Source organism: Sarcophilus harrisii, chromosome 1 (genome assembly GCF_902635505.1).
Source record: "Sarcophilus harrisii chromosome 1, mSarHar1.11, whole genome shotgun sequence".
Taxonomy (NCBI): Eukaryota; Metazoa; Chordata; class Mammalia; order Dasyuromorphia; family Dasyuridae; genus Sarcophilus; species Sarcophilus harrisii.
This window is the reverse complement of record NC_045426.1, coordinates 487,249,982-487,276,590: the sequence shown is the minus strand read 5'-3', so window position 1 is coordinate 487,276,590 and position 26,609 is coordinate 487,249,982. Positions and strand designations below refer to the sequence as shown.

The following is a 26,609-nucleotide window of genomic DNA, read 5'->3' as shown; positions in this document are numbered from 1 at the left end:
ATAACTTAGGAAAGATGAAGATGGCTTGTACAAAAGTGGCTGCAATACACGTTAAATACATTATATATACATAATATACATAATGTATTATATGAAATTTTACAAAGGAGGAAAATGAGGATTTGACCACTGATTAAATATTGCAATTGAGAGAGTGAAGAGTCGAAAAGGACATCTAACTTTTAGGATGGTGGAATCTTTGAGAGTAATAGGGAAATTAGGAAGAGAGAAAGGGTTGGGGATAAAACGAGTTCCATATTAGATATTTTGGATAGTAAAAAGCTGTATCTTAAGATAATGATTAAGGTTGTGATCTAAGACTCATCTGCAAATCCTGGGAACTGATGAGAGCATCATGTGAAATAGAAATAAGGAAAAAATAAGAGGGATAAAAATAGAGCCTTGGGTATCCCAAAGGTTAGTATTTGTAACTTAGGTGAAGATCCAGAAAAATGGAGGAGAGCTCAAAAAGGTAAAAGGAGATCCTAGAGAGAATAGTGTCACCAAAAACTAGAGAGATGAAAATATCAAATAGAAGAGGGAGACCACAGCATCAAAAGCTTCAGAGGATGAGAATTGCAAAAAGGTACAATTAATCTAAAATTAAGATACTATCAGTGACTTTGGAAAGAGATTTTTGGTTTAATGATTAATGATGAGTTTGGGAGTCATGCTGCAAAATGGAGTTAAGAAGAAAGTAAAAGTTAATGAAGTCAGGGCAAACCATTGTAGATAGTATTCTCAAGAAGTCTAGACATGAATGCAAGGAGAGATATAAGATTATAGCCAACAGCAATGGATGGTCCAAATGAAAGTTTGGTTGAACATAGAGGCTATATGAGCATGTCTGTAGACATTAGAGAAGCAACCAGTGGACAAAGAGTGATTAAATATAAGTGAGAGAAAAGGAGTGATAGAGTAGATGGAGTGGAATGACTTATAGAGGGGTTTGCCTTGCCAAGGAGAAAGGCCACTTCTTCATGTGAAATAATAATGAAGGATGAGATAGGCCAGTATTGGTGTTAGATGCCCATCTATTGTTCTTCACACTCAATACTGGGCTGACCCATGTGCCTCAGATCACATAATTTCTGTATGATATCTTCTACATCATATAGGACAGTATTATACATTTTAACTGGATGGAACTTTAGATATCATCCAATCCAAACCCTTCGTTTTATAAATAAGGAAACTCAGTTGGCAAAAAGTTAGCATATTTGCCCAAGTTATCACCTATAATGACAAGAAGAATTTTGTCCTCTGGTGTCAGACCTCTGACATCAAAACCAGTGATCTTTCCATCCTAATCTGCTGTTTTAGCAAGTCATGCAGCAATGTACTGTAACTCATTTATAACATTCACTAACACTGGGTCATGTATAATTTTGATTCTTTGGAAATTGAGGTCTCACATACCACTATGTATCACTGTTTGTTTGTTTTTTAAATGTGTAAATGTTATGTATGCGCTTGAGCTTGTTAATCGAGTGATTTTCCAAATGAAATCCAATCTGCTTTTTTTCCTTTTATTCAATTCTGGGCCCAACCCATTTTAGGCAACTCCTCAAATTTAATAATGCATTTAAAGCCAAATTCAATATCATCCTGTCTGTAACCCCACACCAAACTGGTTCTCTTTCCTGACATTTTTATTGCTGTTAATGAATCATTCTCTCAGTCCAAATGGCTGTCTCTATTTCTTTCCCACCTTCTCACTTGTCATCTCCTTGCAATCTGGCTTCTGCCCCAACTACCAGACTGAAGCTTTTCTCTTACAAAGTTTATGTGGATTGGGAAGCTTCAAAGAGCCTTTTTTCTTCTTTTTTTATTGTAATGATTGCTTAAGCTTTATTAGTTTGTTTTTAATACTCTAATACTAAAATATTCAGTAACATAGCAAACAAAAAAACCCATTCCCAGCAAAAGCTTTTAAATCCTTTAAATTTAAATTAAAAATTTTAAATCCATCAATGAAGTGTCATATGTCAGAATGATTTTTTTAAAAGCTGTCTAGGAGTTCACATTTGGGAATTACTAGTGTAGTCTCACTTTCAAAGTAATTGCACTACCACCCAAAGAAACTCTGTAGCTATTTTTCATTCTTTTACAAACTTATCTTTTTTGTTTGTTTGATTTTACATAGAACATGCAATCAGGAGAAGTTGATGAAGTTAGCAAAGTTAAATGGTAAGACATTTGCTCTGACTTTACTTACCTGACTTCACTATTCATTTATTGTATTATACAAAATGTAAATGTCCTTATTAGCAATTTATTCGAGACTTTAATCATATCTACTTAATAGGTGGTGGGAGGTAGCTATTGTCCTATTGAAACAACATTTAAGATGGCTTTGGGGTATAATTGATCAAATCATGGCTGACATTGATATTGACTTTTTAAAATTGAAAAATAAAAAAAATATTAAAAAATGAAAGTAATCAAAGTTGAAAAAACAGGTAGAGATGGGGTTCAATCAGAAAGTGGATATTCATCATTTCCTTTAGTTTTCTTTATTAGGATGAGGGTAGAAAACCAGGGCAGATTTCCTGGCTTATAGTAAATGCTTAATGAATGCTTTTTGATGAATTTTTTTTGCCAAGCTATAGAGGTCCAAGGTGGGAAGGGAACAAGAAGAAATAAAATATGACTAGGACTTTCTTGGCCATGGAATTTATTTCTTCAGGCAAAGTCTGTAGTTTAGAGAAGAGGATTTTTCCCCTGAACTTATTTTTATTTGGGGTTCAAAAATTAAAAATCCAGGGATTTAATTGGATTCAAGCTTAGAGGTCATGTTATCTTTCCCTTGAGTTCATTAAACAAAGATTGGATGACTACTTTTCTAAAGGAAGAATTCTTAGTTGAATGTAGATTAAATTTTTAATTCTAAAATTTTGTGAGTCTGTGATTTTATGCCACAGAGGGCATCTTTATTAAGCAACAGATGGATCATACTGTTTGTGGTAACCTACTATTGTCATAAGATTTGGTCTTAATAAACACTATCTTGATGTGAACAAAGGCTGATGTTTTGGAAAAGATAGCATAGAAAAGGGAAAAGAGAATTGGATATGAAATCAGAAAAAAAAGGTTTCAATTCTGACTCCCACAGCCACTGTGTAATTGTGGTCAATATATGTCACTTCTTAGATTCTCATTGTCTCATTCAGAAAATGGAAGGGCATGGAACTATAGAATCACAAAACAAGAAGAGGACATAGAAACCATGTAGTTTTTTTATAACAAAGAAGTGCTCACTTTTTGACAATCTGAAAGTAGAGGAATCAATAACTTTCATTTTATAAATGAGGAAATTGAAGTGAACAGATTTAAGTGACCTGCCCAGGCTAACAAGTGTCTGAGGTTAGATTTGAACTCAAGAAGATGAGTCTTCCTGACTTGGGGTAACCACACTCTCTATCCCTTGTGTCACCTAGTTGCCCAATACAACAAACTTTTAAATATTTGAAGTTATTATCTTCTCCTTCATAAGTCTTTTAATTTCTAGACTAAACAACCATTAATTATATGGCATAATATCAAAACCTTTCACCAGGCTCATCACCCTCCTCTGAAACCTCTCCAAATTATAAACATCTTAAAATATGATAACCCACACTCAGTCCAAGATACCATATGTGGTATGTCCAGAACACAGTATAACAATATTATTACTTTACTAACTTTGATTGCTATTCCTTGCTTAAATAACAGCTATGTTCATATCAGTTTTATGTGTGTTATGTGTTTGTGTTTTCCTGCTATAATAAGTCAACAGATTTTAATTATTGATTCACATTGAGTCTACAATACAGTATATGATTTCTACATGCTTTTTCATAAGAACTGTCTAACATTTCCATCTTGTATTTCTGAGTTTGAAATTTTATTTTGGACACAAGTATGTGTACTTTAAACTCATCCCTATTTATTTCATCTACTTGGTCAACTTAATGAGTATGAGCTCACTAGAAGCCATTTCTATTCTTTTTTTTTTTTTTGGGGTGCAAAGATCATTCTCCTTTCTAGGAAAAACAGAAACAAATTAAGAGTTGAGTAGTTGAGCTCTTTCTCTATCATTTATCCACTCCAAGAAGAGATCATATCCATCTTTTCATTTTTTTTTGTTTTACAATATATATATGTGTGTGTGTGTGTGTGTGTGTGTGTGTGTATAAATGAAACTTTCCCATTTTTTGTTGTGCTTAGTTTTTCTGCCTGAATTTAGTCCCTTTTTATCTCTGACACTTTAATAGTACAATTCAAACCCTTTGTATTTATCTTCTGTTAATTTTCTGTGCTTCCAAACTTTGTAAAGGTTGTTTGTTGTTTTAATCCCATTTGGTTGATGAGTTTCATATTCATCCATGTCAGTCTCATTAGACAATTTCTTTTATTCTTTGAAATCTCTCATCCTGTTCAAATTATCATTCTTGAAATTTTCCCATCCCACTTGGGTTAATTATTATCTACCTTGCACATCAATATCTCAATTTATGGCTTTTATTCCTGTCTCCTTTCTTGGATTTTGTCTACTGTGTATTTCTGAACAGCTTTAGCACAAATCTTCCTAAACCATAGATATTTTCTATGGTATCTAGTTTGGAGGGTATGCTTGTGGAATTTTTTCACTTTCACTTCCTTTTAAATTTAAAACATTTTTACTGTATGAACTAGATAAACCTTGTTAGCAACAAGATTTTTTATAGCTGTATTTGAGATAATGGAGGAACAAAAATGGATTAGATCATAGTTTGGGTGGATGGGATAGTAAGTGAGGAAAAATATTTAAAATGCTAGGCAAAAACATTTCTACTGTCACATCTTAGGAAAACTCTCTGAGTAGGAAAGAACTCATATTTCTACTTTACTTATTATGCAGGATTGCTGTAAAGAAACAACTCTTTAAAATTAAAGCATTTAATAAATATGAATTATGATTATTACGTTCCATCACATGAAGTTTCCATGCAATAGAATGATTGAATTTATTATTTCTAAATCTGTTATAAGAAGTCAAATTTTGCTAAATTCAATTATTATACCTGAGAAATGATTTTATAGATTTTTTGTAAATGGTGGAAAAGAACGGTTAATACACATTTATTAAATACTTAATATATGCTAAACACAAGTTGCTCAAAGTAGTAACATGGATTTAAGGAAGAACCTAGTTTTGTATCTAATTATTTGCTTTTAATTGAAGGTACAATGTTACTGTTAAGATAATGATTAGATAGAGATAGTGCTTTATTTTTTTAATGTTATTCACACCAAAGTACCTATGCATTCTCTCTCCTATGACAGACTTTTAAAAATTGGATTATTAAAATAATCACTCCTTTTCTTTTTTTATTCATCCAGAGTATGTGTATGAACATGTGTATAGTGAATGTTTATGTGTGTATGCACATATATATTTATCTTAAATTTCAAGGAATTGAATATGATTAGAAGATAAAGCTGGATCATATTTGAAAAATTATAAAGCATTTTGAATGATCATAGCCTGATTTTTAAAAATATTCTCCTTTATGGCTGTCATGACTATGAATAATGTAATACCACCATGTCCAAAGAATCAAAATTGTAGATGATTAAAGGGCAATAAAAAGATTTTTGTTAAGTATATAACTTCTGAACCACACAGCATTGACTTGGCCATGAGAAGTTGAATAAAAAATTAAAGACATGTATGATAGGAAGAAATATATGAACCAGTCATATAGTGGGGGATAACACATACACTAAAATCTGTATTGGTAATCACAAAGTACTAAAAGAACCAGTGGAAAGTCTCTAGCATATTGTTTATAGTCTTTATATAGAATTTTAAAAAATAATGGACAAAGTTGAATAGGCTGAGAGATTGTATAAAGCTGTACTCTGTACCATGAAGAGAGTATCCACACTGATGAAATCAGGCATCCATAACATACCTCAAATGAATCTATCTGCATTCCTAAGAGTGTAGAATAGAAAAGTGCCTGAAAGGTTGTCTAATCCTTATATTAAATTTTATAGGTGAAGAAACTGTAAGGAACACAGTAAACATTTAAAAAATTCTATTTTTAATTTATGGAATTAAATAAGTATCTTCAAAGCAAAGTATAACAAAATGATGACTGCATGTGAACTTGCAAAGTTACTATTTACAACTTGCTATTCTGTTTAAATATATAATGAAGTTATCATGTAATTTTTTTCTTCACTCCACCCCCTCCCCCAAGATGGCTGCTATTAAATATGAATATATGTACACACACATAAGGAATAAAATTATTTTATACATCTTTCTAATTATCAATTCTTTCTTCATTTGTCTTTTATATTTCATTTGGGAAATTATAATAGTCAAAATAACTTATTTGCTCAGTCATTCTTAAAGCAATATTGCTGTTATTATATAAAGTATTCTCTTGGTTCTGCTCATTTTGTTCTTCATTATTTTGTGCAAGTCTTTACATGTTTTCCTAAGATCATTGAACTCATCATTTCTTAGACCACAATAGTATTCTATCACAATTATATACCACAAGTTGTTCAGCCATTAATAAATCATTCAGCATTTAATAAATGCTTCTTGACTGAATGATTACCTGGGGTTACATAAATAATAAATGACAAAAATGGATCTTGAACCAAGACCTAATAATTCCAAAATTCAGTGCTTTTCCAAAATACTACACTGCCTCTAATAATGTATACGACGATTTAAAGGCATCCTAGTGGGCTTAAAAAAAGATTAATATCTTTACTTAAGAATATAAGGAATCAGAATATATATTAATCGAATGAAATAGTCATTGGAATTAGAGTCAGGTGACTTTTGCTTGTAATGTCTGCTCTGACAATATTTGTATAACCTTTCTCTTGGCCTCAGAAAATGTCAAGTTGTACAGTCTCAGTCTCTCTGAGTCAAACACAATTTCTATGAATAGGAATGTCTTCTAAAAAATGTCTTCATGACAAGTGGTCACCTAGGCTATTCAGGGATTTGTTTATTCATTTAACAAACTTTTATTAAGTCCCTACCATATGCAAAACTTGATTTTGATAGGCAAAAGAACCAGATTTTCTCTATTGTGACTAGTAAGGGACCATGCATGGTTTTAACATAGCAAAACAATAGCAACAGCAAAACAAACACCTTGCTAAATATGTTTAAAAGGGTGAATTTTTGCTCACATGAGACAAATTATTGTTTAATAAAACCTTCTACTAATAAACACAGTAAGATTCTATGTTATGAATAGGAGCCTCTATAGATGATGAGGTCCTCCAAATGCTTTTTGAAGATGCTAATACAATGATAAACCAGAGAATATCATAAGATCTGACCAACAAAACCAAAAGATTTCAGTCCTTAATCAATATAGGTATGAACATATTCTATATTTAGGTAAATAAGGATTCAATAGTTTATATTTCTTATGTAGGTTCTTCAGATACACAAGAAAAACAATAATAAGAGAGAACAGGGGTAAAATACTTTTGTGAAATTGTTCAGAACTTTCAATAGTCCCAAACTTTTCTCTAAAACACAAATGTATCTTTTAATACCAATATTCTTCCAGTTATTTATATAGTTATATAGTTCTATAGAATTATAGAATACCAAAATTACAGATAACCTAAAAGACAATGGGCCCCAAATCTTTATAGATATAAGAAGGACAAGTTATATAATGTATTTCAGCTATAGTTTGTCCATACCAAATGACATTTTTGATGACAAATAATTAGAAATGGAAGTGGGCTAGTCATGTAGCAAGAACAAAGGACAAGGGATGATACAGTGCTGCTCACAAAAGCACACTGGATTACTACTCTTTGTGGATCTATATAAAAGTCATGATAATATTCAATTTGACTTCTCTAAAGTTTTATGTTTTTTTCTAAATTTATTTTATTTGAGAAATAATAAAAAAAGAAACACAGAAAAGTAATACAAAACAAAATGAAACAAAAGAAAAGAGAAAATTATTATGTGCCCAGCAGAACATCAGGGAGGATTCAAAATATATAACAAATACTTATTTAAGAAGAAGAAATTATATTTATGTGTCCGTTTTTTCTTTACTTCCTTGTAAATTGTTCTTTTGTTCTCTGCTGCACACCTTTTTTTACTTTATTCTTTTTCCCTCCCTTCCTCCCCACCCACCCCAAGCAGGTTATAGTTAAGAAAGAATATATTTCTATATAGGTATGTAGATAAATACATATACACACACACACACACACACACACATACCTCATGTAATACACACATCCTTTCTATCCCTGCTGATTCTTTCATTAAATCCTGTTCCATAACTTGTTTTACTATTTCTTAACTCCCCTCAACCAGGGATACCTCCCTTGTTTTCTTTCCTTTCTCTTTTCTTCCTCACCCACCTATCCCTCCCCCATTATTTCTTTATAGATTTTGGAGTGCTAAATCCTTCATGGTATATATATAGTGTTGCCTTTTGAAACCATTCCCGATGTGAGTAGGAGACTTCTCTAAAGTTGAGGAATTATACTAGACTCATATTGTGGTCCCTTCTAGTTGTAAATATATGCGTGTGTGTGTGTGTGTGTGATTTTGATTATACAATTTAAGCACCAGGAACGGTTAGATTCATTTAACAAATACCCATAGAGAAGATTCTACAAGGTTTAATTAAATTTCTTACTAAATATTTTCTTTGACAATATTTGAGTACCTAAGCCAAGTTTTATGAAAGAAAATCCCTTTTCTTCCACAAAAGGTACATTTCCAAATCAAAATAAATTCCTTAAATGTTTAAAATAGCAAGATATGTATTATGAAAACATAGTGAATATAATGAAGGGTACTTTCTAATATCCTTTTACCATACTCCATGCTTTATGAAAGCTGTAATTTTATTTTTCTCTACACAAAGTAGAAATTACCTCATTTATATGTCAATCATTTTTGTAGTTCTCATCTTTTCCACAGAGGTTTTCCTTTCTATGAGTCCATAAAAGTGGCAATCTGACACAATCTGTACATACCTAAAGTATTACAAACATAAACAAGGTGTTAACAGGAAAGCGTCATGGTGTGAAGCAACTTCTTGTTCAAACACCTGTTTCATCCACAACCAATTTTGTCCTAGAACTTTGGAGCAGCACAATAGGAATCTGGCAAATTGGCAGTCACCTTGACTTATCTTATCTAATAGTTCCATGCAAACAATACATGCTTAAAAGAGGGTCCATTTTGTGAAATCTGTGCTGATTCAGGATTTCGGCACGAAAATCAAATGAACCAAATCTCTTATCAAATTAAACTGAAACTATTTTACCTTTGTATGTATGTAGTGGTAGATATGTGTATGCAGGTGTATCCCATTTGGAGAAAATTCTAATTTTATGATTCCAGGATTATAATAGGAATCATAAAAGGGCTCTCTATTTTTTCTTCCTTATACTGAGCTTTCTGGTTGTGTTTAAAATAGATTTCAACAAACAAAAAATTATATAAAACAATAAATATTTCAGTAACAATTTCATGTATAAACATCAAGTGCATGAAAACATAAACATATGTTATATATGTGCACTAATCTAAGAATTATCTCAGAAAAACAAAATTATCCTCTCCAATGTTGGATTCTCTCTCATAAAATTTTGATTATGTATATTTTCTCTGGTCACTCAAGCCACTTTTGGTGAAATTGTCCCCCTTTATAACCTTCCTATAAATAGACCTGTGAGTTCAAAGAATGCAGGCTTATTTAACAGCACAAACAAAACAAGATTTGGGGAAAAACCAAATTTCACTCTAAAAGACAGTCCCTAAATTTCTAAATAATTAAAAAAAAACTTTATAAGTCATTCACTGTTCTTCACACAGATGTAAATCATTTAAAATAATGATTAAAAACCACCATACTCCTATTGCCATGAATGATTATAAACAATTGCAATGTCATTGACAATATTTATTTTCCTCAAAATTCAAATCCAGTATTTTAAAAAACAATAAAATGAATACAAACTTATTCTAAAGAAAAACTATTTAAATATCCAGATAGTATGAAACATCTAAAGATTTAAATCAGAAAGACTGAATTGGTATAATCAAATATTTTTTAAAAATTTTAATGTATATTTTAAAAGCATACCTATAATTGGATCCCTATTTCCAATATCCAATCCACATTCTAGCAATAAGTTCAGTATTACCTCATCCAAGCCACTGGGGCCTCATTTACAGCACAGTGGTGAGATAACAACATAATGTCTTTTCATTTTGTATTTTAACATTCAACATGCCTGGATTAATGATTTGCAGTTGTGAATCCAATCCACAGGATAGCTAGGTTTTCCTCATAATGTGAATAAAATATTTGAAGGCAATTTAACTAAATCTGAATTGTTTGAAAAAATCTTATATTCTGATTAAAATGTTTGGTCAATATGTTAAACATGAAATGCTGAAGGAAAAAAATACCCTGAATTTTTTTAAAGTAGTGGAAAGGTAGATAGTTCCAGGACTTCAGAAATCTCTTCATGTGAATACATTAATGCTTAAGTATTGTTTTAAATACAACATGAAGATTAAGGATATAAGTATTATGTACAAGTAAAACAAACTCATTCATACAAAGGCTTCTATAACAATGTAGCAACATAGAGAGTCAGCTATATAACTTTGAACTATATGAATTGTGACTCATACAACTTATAAATTATTTCAAGGAAGAAATTTTGAACTTTTGAGAACTATATTATGCTATCACAAGATCTTTTAAATATTTTCCTTTGGAATACAATATACTGCCCCAATTGTTAAAGCAGAGAGGATTAGAATGATATTAAGTATATTCTATATCTTTCTTAATACTGAACTTCAAAAATAAAACCAGCTTTCTTCTGAGGAAAAAAATTTTTAAAACAACATGGGAAGGATAAAGAACAAACAACTTCCACATCACTTTAATGGTCTGACATTCAAAACAGTTGCTTTTAAATACTTTCAAAGTTTAAAACAAAAATCACTTTTCAGAGATAGAAGGAAAGAATAAGAAAAGGGAAGATAGGTAAAGAGGGAGAAGGACAGAGGTGGTTTCTTTGCTTTTTTTTTTTTTTGCTTTTGGAAAAGGGCCCACATGTAACAGATGCTGAACCTGGGTCAGCATCAGATACCATAAAAGCTTTCATGATGTTCACAGAAACGTATGAAATGTGTACATGCTCTTTGATACCTGTGATAATAAAACATTGTATTTTAAATGATTGGGAGAGAGCAGATGGTTGGTAATGTTTTAAAACATTTATGTTTTTGGACTGTCACCAAGCTGCTGTATTAAAAAATATGATGTTTTGTTGTTACATACTAACATATATCTACAAGATGTTCATTTTCTGAAGGATGGTTCTACAATAATGGAGATAAAAATAAAATGAACCAAGAAGAAAAAAAATACTCATCTAATTAAATTCATATGTGACATCTTGCTTATTGACTACATTAAATCAAAATGTTATTAGAGTGACAACAGAATTTGCATTTGTACTCACTAAATTAAGCAACCAACTCTAAGGGACATATTCTCCTATTCTATTTAAGAAAGAGCCTTCAGAATTTTAATTCTTGCATCCATTTGCACTTGAAAAAATGCAATGAAAATAGTACAGTTCATTTTCCCATAATGCACTTGTAGGGACTACTCTTCTTTAAACTCTTTAAGGCTGATGGAGCCTAGTAGTTCAGAACACTCTGTAGAGCATTATAATTAAACAATAGATATTTGTGGAATTTCATTGGATTTCTATCATATAAGTGGTGATTAATATAAGTATGGTTCTATTTATTATCCCTGACTTAGAATGACAAAATGAATATTAATATCACTTACATATTATTTTGGTGTGCAGTTCCTATGTTAATCTAAAAGATACAAGGACCAAAATGTCGGAAGTACACATAGGCTTCAAGGATAGAATTTTCAAAATGCTTAGGGTTAGGAAGAAACATTAGACTTGAATAAGTGATACTGTTAATTAATTGAAAATTGCAAAGAGGAAGCCAATGACGAGAAGAGTTTTGATTTGGCTCTAAAAACATGTGTGTTTGCGTGTTTATATGTGTGTGTGCACGCTCGTGTGTGAGAGACCGAGAGAGAATGTGTGTGTGTGTGAGAGAGAGAGAGACAGAGAGAGAGAGAGAGAGAGAGAGAGAGAGAGAGAGAGAGAGACAGAGAGAGAGAGAGAGAGACAGAGAGAGACAGAGAGACAGAGACAGAGAGAGAGAGACAGAGAGAGAGTCTGTGCCTCTTCTCCATTGCTTTCTAGTCTCTCAAAACCCTGGGAAACACTGGGGAACAGTTTGTTTGTGGGAGGAAGCTGGGGGCCAACACGGTAAGCGGGGGCTTATCATGTGTGAACTTAGTCGGAAATAAAGTGACAGCTATCAAGCACAATCCGGGCTCAAACAGGCTGAAAAAAAAATTTACTTGACTGGCAGGATAGAAGGGAGAGTAAACAGTTTCGTTCACAGAAAACACACACACACACACACACACACACACACACACACACACACAGCCCACCAGCAACAACAGCAACAGCAGCAACATCATCAACAAGAACACCCATCACGCTCACTGTTTTTCCCAAGTCCATTATGAAAACTTGACCCCTCAGGCCCCCTTGGCCCAACCTACCAAACCTCAAACAGGAGCTGAGAGCAGTTAGGAGTTTGAGAAAGACATGGGAAAAAAGACGCAGAGAGGAAGGATTTAGGTCTTTCATTTATGGAGCCACCCATGTGCTAAGCAGCGATCAACCACCATGCAAACTCTAAAGAACCTCTCCTACTGATCTCTGTTTCCCTCCGAGAGTTCCAGGCATCCCAGAGCCCACGAGGCCAGTACAGGTGGCTCCTAAGTTCCCAGCCATTCCCCCTCCCCCAATTTTCTACCACTCTTTCTACCTCTCTACTCTGTCCCTCTTAACCTCTCCTCAAAAAACATCGAACCCGAATAAAGAAAACAGCGCTGGGTTAAAACTCCCACAGAAGAGTGAGAAAGAAGAGGATGCCTTCTCTAGCAAGCAGAAGGTAGTAGAAAGTCACCTGGAAGGTGAGCAGCAAGAGCGCTACTCCGCACTAGCCTGCTGAGATCTAGAGAGCGGAACTTTGCACCTGGGCTCCCTCCTTCCTCCCTTCCAAACCAATTTTTCAGCCCTTCTCCCAGCGCCGTTACCTGGTGGGAACTGCTGCTGGAGGCGACCTGTCTGCGCTAGGGCAGCCCCAGGTAGTGCACCCCGCCACCTCCCGCTCCGGCACGAGCGCAGCTCCCGAAGGAAACTTCCCAGCCCTCTGTGCAGACACTTCGCTCTTCCTTCTACCGTAAGGGCAGGTCCGTCCGCAGGCCAGTCAAGCCTTCTGCAGGCCCCCACTTTGCTCAAGAGAGCAGTAACGAGAAGCCCACAGGCTCACTATCTTGCCTAAAGTCAGCTCCGGACTCTGGCAGCTGCCTCCTTCCTCGTCACTCTCTCCCTCCCTCCCTAACTCCCCTCTCTTCTGCAGCGCAGCCTGAGAAGCAGTGCGGTGGCCCCTCCGCTCTGGCCAGCCCCGCCTCTCTCTCTCCTCTCCATCTCTCTCCCTCAGTCACTATCTTTTTATTCTTTGTCTCCTCATATTTCACCCTTCTCTTCTCTCTTTCTCTTCCCTCTTTTTCTCTGCCTACCAAACTCTTTTTTCTTTCTTCTAGCTTTTACTCTTTCCTCTCTCTTCTTTCTTTTTCCTCCACCCAGGACTTCACTTCCCTCCCTTCAGCCCACATTTTCCTATTTCTCACCACCACCTCAATCTCAAGACTATTTCCCTTACCATTATTGCCATTCCTCTTTCTTTCCTCCTGCCTCCTCAAGACTCCTAACATTTTTTGTTGGATTTCACTTCTTCAATTAATCCCCAGTTTCCTTTTGTAGATATTTTTCTGGATCAAGAAGGTGATATACAATCAAGATTGATCAAGATGGATAAATCACTAGTCTGAATTCTCTATTCATTGATTCATACATTTATTTTATTTCACAGAAATCTTTTCATATATTATATATATATCCCAAAATAATGTTGTATATATCTATGAATATATACATACATTTATATATATGTAAATACACACACATATATATATTCACACAAATGCAATATGTAGATAGCCACTATTTGCTTTGCATAGATTCTCTGAATAGATTGAAAAACAAATAAGATCCTTATACTGGTTTCCATCCAACTGTAATTTGGTTGTGTCCATTTATTGGGCTTATAATACATTAAGTGAAACCCATAAATACAGGTTTGAAGCTTAAATGTAGAGGCTATTCATTGGAGACAAAAATGGAGTCAAGGAAAATATGGAATTAGATAGAAGACATTAATTCTATTTCCATAGATTTCCAAGTACTGCTCTGAATTTGAATATTTCTGAGGTTTCCTTGATTTCATATGTAATATTTTAGTGGAAAAAGACTGTTAATATTGCAATATTCTCATATTTATTTACACTAGAATATCAGGTTTCATGGCATATATCTTGTGAAACATTTATGTAGGGCAAAAATATGCTAAAGATCAGAGCAATAATTTCTAATATATTGGTCCCATAGTTACATAGCTATGAATTCTAGCATACAAAATATAGTGATATATAATATACATATGTAAAACTTTCTGGCTGGACATATCATCAGTCCACCACATTTTCAGAAGATCTTATGCTTTCCAGAAATAGAGTTTTTGTAATCTGAAGAAATCCTATCACTGTATTTTTTTTTCTTTTTGTTTTTCCTTATTCTAATTTCTCTGGATCGAGCTTGATTTTTTTCTAAGTCTAAACTTTTTCTGATTTGCATGTCTGCTGATTTATTATTAACATTGAACCTAGACATTATATCTCTCCTTAATTTCATGACTTTTCTTATTTCTCCCTTAGCAAACAATTCACAGATAAATCACTGGTTCTTCCTTCAAGCATTATTTTGTTTGCTTCTTGTACTATCTTAATATTCTCTTTAATCATCATGTATATTTGGTATTAGTACAACCTTTGTTCAATCTAAGACTTTGTGGAGTAGGGGTTATAGAACCTGTATGATAGTCAGGATGAAATGAAAGGGCATTAGCACTAGGTCTTAGCACATCTTGGTTCTGGGCTGGGTCATACCAGTAACTCATTTAACTGAATCACACAACAAATCTAAGTAAGCTCTCTTCTTGGATGTCAGTTTTTTTCATTGTAAAATGAGGTTGGATGACATTATTTTCAAGGCAATTTTCAACTCTTCAAAACTACAGGAAGATGCTTTGTATGATCAAGCTAATATTTTAAAAATTAAATTAGCTTCAATTATGGTGACCACCACAATAAATTAGTTTGACATGAGACCATTATGTTTCCCATTTTCTTTGTAATACTTTGCAAACTCATAGGTTTTGAGACTTCAGATACTAAATGCTTCAGTCATTGAGATCACTATCCCATCAGGTACACCATAAAATCTAAAAGAAAGCAAAGAATAAAAGTGTAAAGAGAACATATTAGTCATATGTCTATGGACAAATTATTTGAATTTTCTGAGCCTCTGTCTGCTCAATTATGAAAGAGGAGAAACTATCTACATTAGAAGGCCATTGTGAGGCAAGTGTTTTGTAAACTGAAAACAGCTGTTAATTATTTCTTTATTTCCATCCTGGCCTTCTTTCCTACCTTATCTAGAAAAAACTCAAGGAAACTAGGCACCTGACAAAACCATGCCTTCAAGAATCAAAGCAACCTCCATAGGAATATACCAAATTTCTAGAACAAATGAAATTTTATTATGGTTCTATATAATTAGATTTTAATTTGATTGTTATGTAGTTGAGTGAAAACCATTACTTTTTAATTTGGAATTTGACCTAATTTTTTTTTTTTTGCATTGTCAAGTATTCTTCAAATACTTTAGCATAGCATTTATCCAAACTTTTTGGTCTATTAATTCTGCTAAACATTTAAAAAAAGCCCCAAGTAATTGAATATTGCCTGGCTTAAGGAAGACAATACAGTTAGGCACCTTGATTTTTTAAAAATTCTAAGTGAGATGCTGTTAACATGTGTGACAATTCCTAAATCATATTTTAAAGCACAAAAAATTGTAGTATCACCTTTATTTTGGGAAAGCACCATTAATTTATATTTACAAAATATCATTAATATGATTATTCACTGGATTAAAAATCTTATTCACATGTGAGATAAGAAGCATGAATAGATTTGTCTTTGAAATTTTAGCTAATAATATAACGGATAAAGTTATGTTTCTCAAGTGAGGGTTAGAGTAGGTGTGGAAAACTGGAAAACTGATGTAAATATGTAAAGGAAGTCTTCTGGTTGGATGGTGTGAAAGTAGGAGGAAGGAGGGAATTATTTCTCTTATGTGTCAGTTTAACAACATCATGGAACAGCGCTATACATTTTTGCCTTTCCTGAGTTACAAATTCTCAGTAATAATTTGCCTGAAGAATGGCTGTTAAATTTTGGCCTAAACCACTATATTCTTTAACATCCTTGGATCATTTTGGTTATTCCTTTCATTTTTAATATAAAGAAGGTAGGGTCCAAAAAAAGTGAGAAAGATAAAATGTGGACCTATCTCTAAAGATCACAGATTTATAGTTTGAAGGGGTTTTAAAAACCATTTCCTTCCAACTCCTCATTTTACAGTTGTGGAAACTGAAAATCAGCGAGATTAATTTATTGTATTGCAACACAATTTTATAGATAGTAGTAAGCATCAGTAGTGAGACTTGAGTCAGTGTACTTTCCTTGCGTCAAACTTCTGTCTCCAAACCCACTGTTCTGGATTTTACCATATCTTCTGTAGCTTTAGAAGTTCCTTTGGAGGCAAGATTATTTACTGCAGAATGATTTTTTTTCCCACAGGAGTGTGTACTATATAGTCTGAAAATTTCTTCCATTTATCTAGATATAATTCTACAAAAAACAGTGAATAACAATTGAATGTTAATAGAAGACTCATCTCATATTTTAAATAAATCATAGTTACAATTCTCTTGAATGCAAAGGGAACAATTAGTAAAATGAAGAGGATAATTGGAATACTTCAGATAATTTAGTTCAGATTTAAAAAAAAACAAAAGCTAGAGGAAGAAGAGGTTCTAATTTTTATTTATTTTTATTAATTGTTTTTTCTGGTTACACATGCATATTAATTTTTTAAATCACATTTCTTTATGAATCATATTGGGAGAGAAAAATCAGAACAAAAGGGACAAATCAAGAGAAAAAAAAAACGGAAAAAAGTGGACATAGCATATGTTGATTTACATTCAATTTCCATAGTTCTCTTTCTGGATGCAGATGCTATTTTATGTCCAAAGTTTATCAGGATTATATTATATTATAATCAAGTCTTTCACAGTTAATCATTGAACAATCCTGCTGTTACTGTGTACAATGTATTCCTGGTTCTGTTTGTTTCACTCAGCATCGGTTCATATAACTCTCTTTCTTGGTCTTTCTACAATCAGCTTTTTCATCATTTTTATAGAACAATAATATTCCATTACTTTCATAAAAAAACTTATTCCGCCATTCCTTAATTGATGGGCATTTACTCATTTTCCAATTCTTTGCCACTATTAATTTTTATTCTTTTAAGAGTCCATATTATCCAATATAACCTAGCATACATAGGATAACTAGGTAGTGCAGTAGATAAAGCAGCAGTCCTGATGTCTGGAAGACTTGATTTAAAATCCAGCCTCAGATACTCACAAGCTGTGTGACCATGTCACTTAACTATTTGCCTCATTTTCCTCATTTGTAAAATGAGCTGGAGAAGAAAATGGCAAATCACTCCACAATTTTTGCCAAGAAAAGCCCAAATGGAGTCATAAAGAATTAGACATGATTGACCAACAATAGTGGAGATAAGAATCTTGGCATAAGGGTCTAACGTTGCATCTGCCCTTTTTATCTATATGATTCTGTAAAGAATGAGGGATTTGGACTAGATGATCTTTGAGGGAATTTTGTTTTGTTTTTCCCATGTATGAGAATGTTAGGATTGATTGAGTACTAATTTTGATCAGGTTATGCAGATACTTTTCCAATTTTCCACTTAATTTTATCTCTATGTCTAGAATTTAAGGCTGAAAGAATAGCTGGCTTGATATCTTTTTACTGATAAAGGAATTAAGAAAGCTCTATATTTTATTCCAGTGTTGAAATTCAATAAAGAAAACATCAAGAAATCTAGTTTGTCTAGGGGATAAAAATAGAAAAGCATTAAACAATATAAGAACATTTATGAGCATAAAAGAAAAATGAAGATCTGATTATTGTAACTGATAGTATACCAAAGGGCTACTAATTAACAGTCTTTAATTTATTATCTACATGAACTTGGGCAATGACGTCCTCGGGTCTCAGTTTTGTCATTTGTAAAATGTGGAAATTGGCAATGGTCTTTAAGGCCTCTTCCAATTCTGTTAATGATCTTACGATTCTATGAATGTTGAAGTTAGCTTTATAGATTTTGTTCTTTAGACTATATTATAATAAATATATTACAGCTGAGTGATTATGATAGTTGATTTTTATCTGGAAGGGATCTTCAGAGCCCAACTAGTCACTTTATAAATGAGTCAATAAAGGACCAGAGATTATAAACTTTCCCAAATTGACAGAAATAATGTAAAATGTCAGAACCAGCATTTGAATCCTGATAGATTTATTCTGGTAATTATGTGAATATATTTTTAAAGTAAATAAAAATTGTTAGAAGATAAAACACCTAACCCCAATTATAAAACTATACATATATTTAACTATGTATATACTCAAAATCAAAGATAGTGATTGAAATACAATATATATCCATTTTTTTCCTGATAATCTATATGCTTATATGTTTTTGACTGGGAGAAAAATACATTTCTAAGTAAATAGTATGAGGCAAATACAATACTTTTAAGCTTTTGGTATCTATTTTATTGCAAACCCTACAAAGAGAGTATGACATTATTTAATTTTTATTCCTTTAGTATGTATCACATAGTAGGAGCTCAATAAATGCTGAATTTAATGGATTCTCTTCTAAAATCTGTCCTTGCAAAATGAGTTCCAATTTGAATGTGGGCAGTCACAGGGACCGGGGAACAGCTGCAGGACAACAAGGAAAAGACAAAGATAAATGGTAACTTTGTGAATCTGAGGAAAATGTCTCACAGTGTGCCATAGGGATCAGTGATAGGGCTTCTCTCACTTAACATTTCCTAATGACCCAGACTAATGACCCAGAAGAGATGGTAAACAACCAATTAATTAAATTCACACAAGATAACAGAATTCAGAGGTGTTAAGATCACTGGGGAGAACTAGGGGGAAAAAAACAAAAACAACCTCAGTACAGGGTCAGTATACAACAGATAAGATTAATTTCAGTAAAAAAAAAATGCAAGTTAACTATCTAGGAGAAATTCCCATAGCAAATCACTAATAATTACTTCTTCAGAATTTTGCTGAAGTAGATCAATAGAAAAACAGAAACAGATAATTTTAAAGAATTCTTAGAGATTAAATATTTTAAAATGTCTAGTTCAAATCCCTACCCTATGCCTGAATTTATTTTATATAACTCCTGAGAAGTGGTCATTCTTGTTCTACTTGAAACTCATTTAGCATAAAGCAATCCATCCTATTGGTGATATATGATATAGGCCTATATGTAACATTCTATTTTATTTTTATTTTGCTTCATTTATTTCATCTTATTGAGACTTTTTTTTTTCATTTAATTGAGTCACTTCTGGAAAGACAATCAATACTTTCTCCACTTCCCTTACCCCACTGGACCCTTATTTGTTATAAAAATTAACAATTAAAACAATACATCTGATAAAGTGACTATATCTGAAAATGCCTACCACATCTTTCTGTCCTAGTAGTCTGCCACTTTTCACCATGTGAAGGAAGAGAGGTAAAATGATCTATTCTCAGAGGTTTTTGTTGGCTTTTCAATTATATAATCTCTGTCATATAATAAGAATCTAATAAATGTACTTTAATTTAATCATTATTTGACTTACAGTAATCTTTATCCAAATAATTTCAGGCATTGCACATACTATTTTCTTGATTGTGCTTATTTTTCTATCAATTCATACAGATCTTAAGATTCTCTTAATTCCTCTCAATTGAGATTAATTAAATTAAATTTTAAAATATTAAAATAAATTAAATTAAACCTGAGATTGAGGTTGAGATACCATAGTTTTTTTCATCTATTCACCACTTTTTGCCCCCTTTCTTTGGTACCCGGAGAAGTACTGCTATGAATAGTTTGGTCATTTTCTCTTGTTTTCTAATTCCTTCAGGTATAAATTCTCCATGATTTTTCTGTCTTACAGGATGGGAAATTTCTTCATTTTTCTTAAAGGTTTTAAAATTTGTATTCAGAAAGACCAATTCATAGTTCCTCTAACATTGACTATGTCCACTGTTTTTGGTTACATTTACTAATTTAAAGGGCATGAAATAGAATAAAAGACTTCTTTCACTTTATATTTTTCTCACTATTAGTGACTTGGAAAATGTTTTCATCTGGTCATTTAGAGTATGCACTTTTCCCTCTGAAAATACTTCACATCCTTTGACCACCTGTCTTTTGGCTTTTGATTTTTGGCAAGTTCTTGCTAGACGGGACAAATATTCAGATTTGTGATACCACGTGGATAAAAATGACAAATAACAAAGATTAAGTGACATTAGAAGTGACATTGTGAAAAATACCTAGTAGAACAAAAAGATGTAAAACAAAGGACAAAGATAGGATAATGTTGAATATTGCTCAAGCTGATTTTCATCAATCTAGTCCCTGATCTTTTTTCCTTTTTTCTCTATTCTGAAATAACAGGACAAAGACCAGACTGTGGAAGTCTATATGGGAGGAGAAGCAACTTGGCAGCTACAAAATTAAAAGCATCCATGCTACCTCCAAGTAGGGAGAATGCAGAACAAAGCAAGGGAATAGGTAGTATAGTGCTATCAGACAGAGATATCATTGATTATGGAAGATTCAAATAGAGTTCCATAGAGTTCGTGGTATAAAAAAAATGACTTCTTTTAAAATACATCAAGGGCTTACTGAACATCACGGAAGTAAAAACAACATATAATCATAGCAGGTTGGGTTGGGAACATGATACAAAGGATCCCAGGTTGTTTGGGATTCAGACAGATATCTTTTTTTTCTTCAGATATACTTTTTCTTCTTTTTTATATGATTTTGAAAGAAAATGGTAGAAGGAACTAGGGGTGTAACGAATGATCAACTCATGGATTATTGCACATGAAAGGACAGTTCACTTGGGCTGTTTCATTATTTTAAAATTAGAAATTTCATTAATAAAAGTGTTCAATAAGTGAATTCATTAACATTGTTGTTATAAATTAAATATGTTAAATTGGATGACTAAAAACTACTCAATTGTGTAATTGTGAAATGGAAAAAAACTCAGTAGGAAGAAATTCATCCATCAATAACTTAAATAAGGGTAAGAGGTATAGGAAAATATAATTCTGAGACAATCTACACTTAGTTGTCAATACTTTGAAGATTCATGATGCCATCATTGTGTAGTGCTCTTCATTGATACTTGTTGAAAACTTCTATTTTATTTTCTCCTATTCTTATTTGTTAAGAACCTCCCATGTGAGGAACAGCTAAGTGGCACAGTGGATAGAGCACCAGCTCTGAAGTCAGGAGGACCCGAGTTCAAATCTGACTTCACACACTTAATACTTCCTAGCTGTATGACTCTGGGCAAGTCAATTAACCCCAATTACCTCAGGAAAAAAAAAGAAGTACCTCCTATGTGAAGACATTGTTACAGGCATGTGAAATAGAAAAGCAATTTTTAAAAGTCTATGTCTTAGAAGATGATTTAATAAGTTTCTGGAAATAAAAAAAATTAATGTCTAGTGGCCAGTTCCTGTTAAGAGTCTCCAATCTGAATTAGTCTCCAATATGGTCCTTGAATGATAATTACAAATGTCATTGCTAGTCTCATCCCTTTCCCCTCAAAAAGCCTTTACAATGAATCAGTTAATCCAAAAAAAAATTTATGTCCACTGTGGCAAAACTTTCCAGAGCTTGCATTCCGCTAATGTAATCTTTGAGAACTCAGGATTTCCTAAAGTCATTATGGGGCACTAGAGAATGATATTAGAATGATATCAATAGATAATTTAAGCTATATTGATAGGAATATATTTAGGATTGACCTGGTAAAGTTTTCTGTTTTCTATGTTTTTGATGATTTATATCATTTGAGAATATAATACATTGGTTACATTGGATAAGATGGCTTTTTGGGGGAGTAAATATGACAATCCAACTCTTACTGATTTTCCATAATTGAATGTTTCTCGCGGTATTGTTTTTAATTTGTTGGTTTCTTTTGTACCCATAATTAAGATGGCAGAATAGTGGCTGATAATGGCTGGAAATAAACACAGAGTATTCTAAAAGTCTTAATGTACCTTTAATAGTTTAAAACTGGATTGACTTTTTGAAGCCCTTGTATTGATAATGAATCTCATTTATCTTAATGCAATATTTAAAAAATGGAAGAGTAAGAAAGAAGATTTTATGTTGAATTAAGCTGAGCAAGTCTTCCCAAGACTGGGTAAGCATGAATTTCTTGGGGGTTTCAGAATTCTCAATCAGCAATCTAATCCATTAAATTATTCCCTAGAATTTACTTAATGGTTACTTTCTTGACCTAAAACAAGTTAATATTTCTCTCTAAGTGACTTAGTCTGTCAGTCAGTTAAAAACTGGGGAGAATTATTGCCTTATATGATATGTTGTGTTTGTGTGCATATGTGTATTTTGATAAAAAAAATCAGGATAGCATGTTGACTATGCATCCTCAGATAAAATATGACTTTTGTTGGTAAGTGGATAATTTTAAATTTGGTCCTACCATGCAATAAAATATTCGTTGTGCAACACTGGGAGTATTTGTGGTATACAGCTCACTTTATCAACTCTAATATTATTTCAGCCTGAAGGGATATAACCTATGGTGACTGTCCTAGTCTTTGTGTGAAAAAAAAAGATTTTTTGTTGACTGCTTGTTCAAAACATATTAAGGCTAAACAATGGCTTTTACTTTTAATGATGACTAAAATGATATTTTGAAAGTCAGAGTATAGATGACCAAAATTCAGAGAAGCCATATATTTGTTAGAATTGTGTAACTGAAATACAATCAGTAAACTTCTTCAGACATATAGGTGCATAATGGGAGAAAACCTGAAAAACAGAAGAAAATCAACTCAAATTTTTCAGGCATTTTTACCACCCTCTGAATCAATGTCAATATGGAGTCATTCCAAACTGCTATTTGGATATTTCGTCTCTTTAAAAGCACTTCTTTCCAGCAATAAAAGAAAGTACTGAAAACAATTCCTCTTTCAAATCTTTAGGAGAGAGTGAGGTGAAGAAAAAGGGCATATTTTATTAGATTTTTTTTACTTGCTTCTTGCATTTGTGAGAAGTAGAAAGTGACCTAAAGTGCTTTAAAACACGGGAAACGATCCCATTTTAGGGGAAAAGAGACACTATTTCCTGCAAATAATAGTAAAGTAATTTGAAACCTTGGGTTTTAAGGATAAAAATAAACAGGATTCTTACTTTTCCTCTTCCATTACCCTTTCTATACAATTATGGCATTCAGGATAGAGAGTTTATTTTGCTTCTAGTTTTTATAGAAGGATACAGGATTTGAGTTCATGAGAGATCTTGTCTGATTTGTTATCTTCTGAAAAATATGAAGAATATGTTCAAAACTTCACTAAAAACCATGTGTGTAAGAGAAATTTTTTTTAGAGATCAAGATAGTTGAATTATCATACAATATCCTACTCTAGATTTTTTTGATTTGTTTATCTAAATGATGATAAAATTAACCATGGGTAAATGAAAGTAATAAATAATATGTGGGTCTATCTATGTAATTTCTCTACCATATATATATCATCCATTAGCTACCATTCATTTATATTTCTCTATCCATCTATTTCATATCTATCCAATATTAAAATATTGATAAACATACACATTAATATTTAAAATGTAACATGCTTACTTTACTTATTTACTAGCCTAATGTGTAATAGCAATTAGTTTGAATAGCCATTATACAGAAAGTAAAAATACTTTGGTATTTTAATGATCAGGTTTTTTGAAATGCACATGCAGTATAGTGATATATTGATATGATGCATTTTTCAAACATTTTGGGCAGATATTTTTAGAGCCCTCTCAAAGCCATAGCAGGAATATTCTTCATGCTTCCTTTTCCATTTTGATTGAAGGGACACTTTAACTAATCTGCATTTTTCAGCCACATTTGACTGCACTTCATGAGGCACTAAATCTCTTACACATTATGCAAATTTTCCTAAACCGGAGAGATACTATTACCTTTATAAGCAACTACTGAAACCAGAGGAGCAAAATACTTGTATATTACCCTTGGATCAATGTATATCCCTTCATATCATAGAGGACACACAGATATGACAGTTCCCATGTCAATTGTCAAATGACTATTCTGTGATATACAAAAATTCTGTGAAATATGATTGGTCAGTGTAACTATAAAGCTATGTGCAACTTTGTCAAAGTAAGTTATTATATATATAAATATATGATTTATGACTGATGAATGAAAAGTATAGAAAGAACAAGTTTAATATGTCAACACTTCTTAAACTGTGGTGATATGGGGTAACTGAATGTGAGATTCTCAAAACAAATTGGTAATAGTAAAAAGTATCAAATAATCCACCAAGATTTAATTCTTTATGAAAAATAAACAAGCATATCCATCTCATCATTATGCACATTTGCTTTTTTATCTTTAATAAATGGTAAAATTGCATGTGTACCAAAGAATTGTTTAAAACAAATTTCTTTATTATTTATATCAACAAATTTTTGATTTGTATCCCTATTTTATATAACTGAATATGGGGTTGCATAAAAATTTCTCAGATGAAAGGGATTGTGAGTAGAAAAAATATTTAAGAAACCCTAAAATAGGTGACCTCTATTCATGTGTAAAATCTTAATTCTTCTGAATAAAAATACGTGTAATGAAAATGTCATTACTTTTATTCATTGAGGGTCTATATATATAGTGAATGAATGAGTGAAAGAAAAGAGTGAATGTTATCTTGTAAAATGAGCTAGATGGAATCAATGAAGAAATGATCTTAATAAGCAATATAAAGATATGAAAGTAATAGGGGAAAGAAAAAATCCACTGCTTGCTATTCTTTTCACACGGTATTTAACTTATCTATTACTGGAAAGAAAACTATTAGATATTTGTAGTTATTCCAATACATATTTCAGTGAGATTTTTACTTTTATTAGAAAAACAGTGAATTATACATTCATTAAGTCTTTTGCTTTTGCCTTTCTATTGCACATGAAGAATAAATGGGAGTATCAGTTCTGTGTGCATCTATTAGGAGGGAACTCTTGATCAGCAGACTAAAAGTTGACTTTTCAAGAAGCATGAGGAATCTCTGGAGTTAAAGGAAGGATAGAAAGAGGAAGAAATCAATCCAAATGCAGTAACATTTCTGAAGAGCCAAATAAGTGTGAAGCTGTGTTAAGAATTGGGGATACAAAAAAAAAAAAAAGAAATTGTTCCTGTCCTTGATTGGTTTACATTCTAAGGAGGAATATTCACAGATAAGTAAAATTTTAAAAATCATATTCAAAGTAATTTCAAGAAAGAGAATGCATTAACAACTCAGACAGATCAGAAAAAAGGTCCAGTAGGATAATGGGGAGTATCTGGTTCAGCAAAGAAATCATGTCTCAAAATACCTGATATTCTAACAGAAACAAGATTAAAAGAAAAGTACAAGCTGGGAAAAATATCTTTACATCCAATGTTTCTGATAAAGATATCATTTCTAAAATTTATAAAGAACTGTGTCAAATGTATAAGACTATAAGTCATTCCCCAATTAATAAATGGTCAAAGTATATGAACAGACAATTTTTAGATGATGAAATTAAAGTCATCTATAGTCATATAAAAATGCTCTAAGTCACTATGATGATTTATGATTTTCCACTATAACATGGGAAAACTGGAACACAAATGCATTGTTGGTGGAATTGTAAAATGATCCAACCATTCTGGAGAGCAATCTGGAACTATTCCCAAATGGGTATCAAGCTGTGCATACCCTTTGATGCAGCAGTGCCCAAAGAAGTCATACAGAAGGGAAAAGGACTTACATATGCAAAAATGTTTGTAGCAACTCTTTTTATGTAGCAAAAAATTGGTAAATGAATAGTTGTCCATCAATGGAGGAATAGCTAAATAAGTTGGGGTATATGAAAATAATGTAATATTATTGTTCTATAAAAATGATGAACAAGCTGATTTTGGAAAGCCCTGGAAAGATTTACATGAACTGATGCTAAGCAAAACAAGCAAAACCAGGAATATATTGTACACAATAACAGCAAGAATGTGC

At 32.4% G+C, this 26,609-nt stretch overlaps 1 pseudogene; it reads right to left on the bottom strand.

Moving 5' to 3' along the window:
* The window catches only part of LOC116420594, a 45,379-nt pseudogene extending 31,867 nt beyond the window's left edge, over positions 1-13,512 (bottom strand).
* Between the last annotated feature and the right edge of the window lie 13,097 nt (positions 13,513-26,609).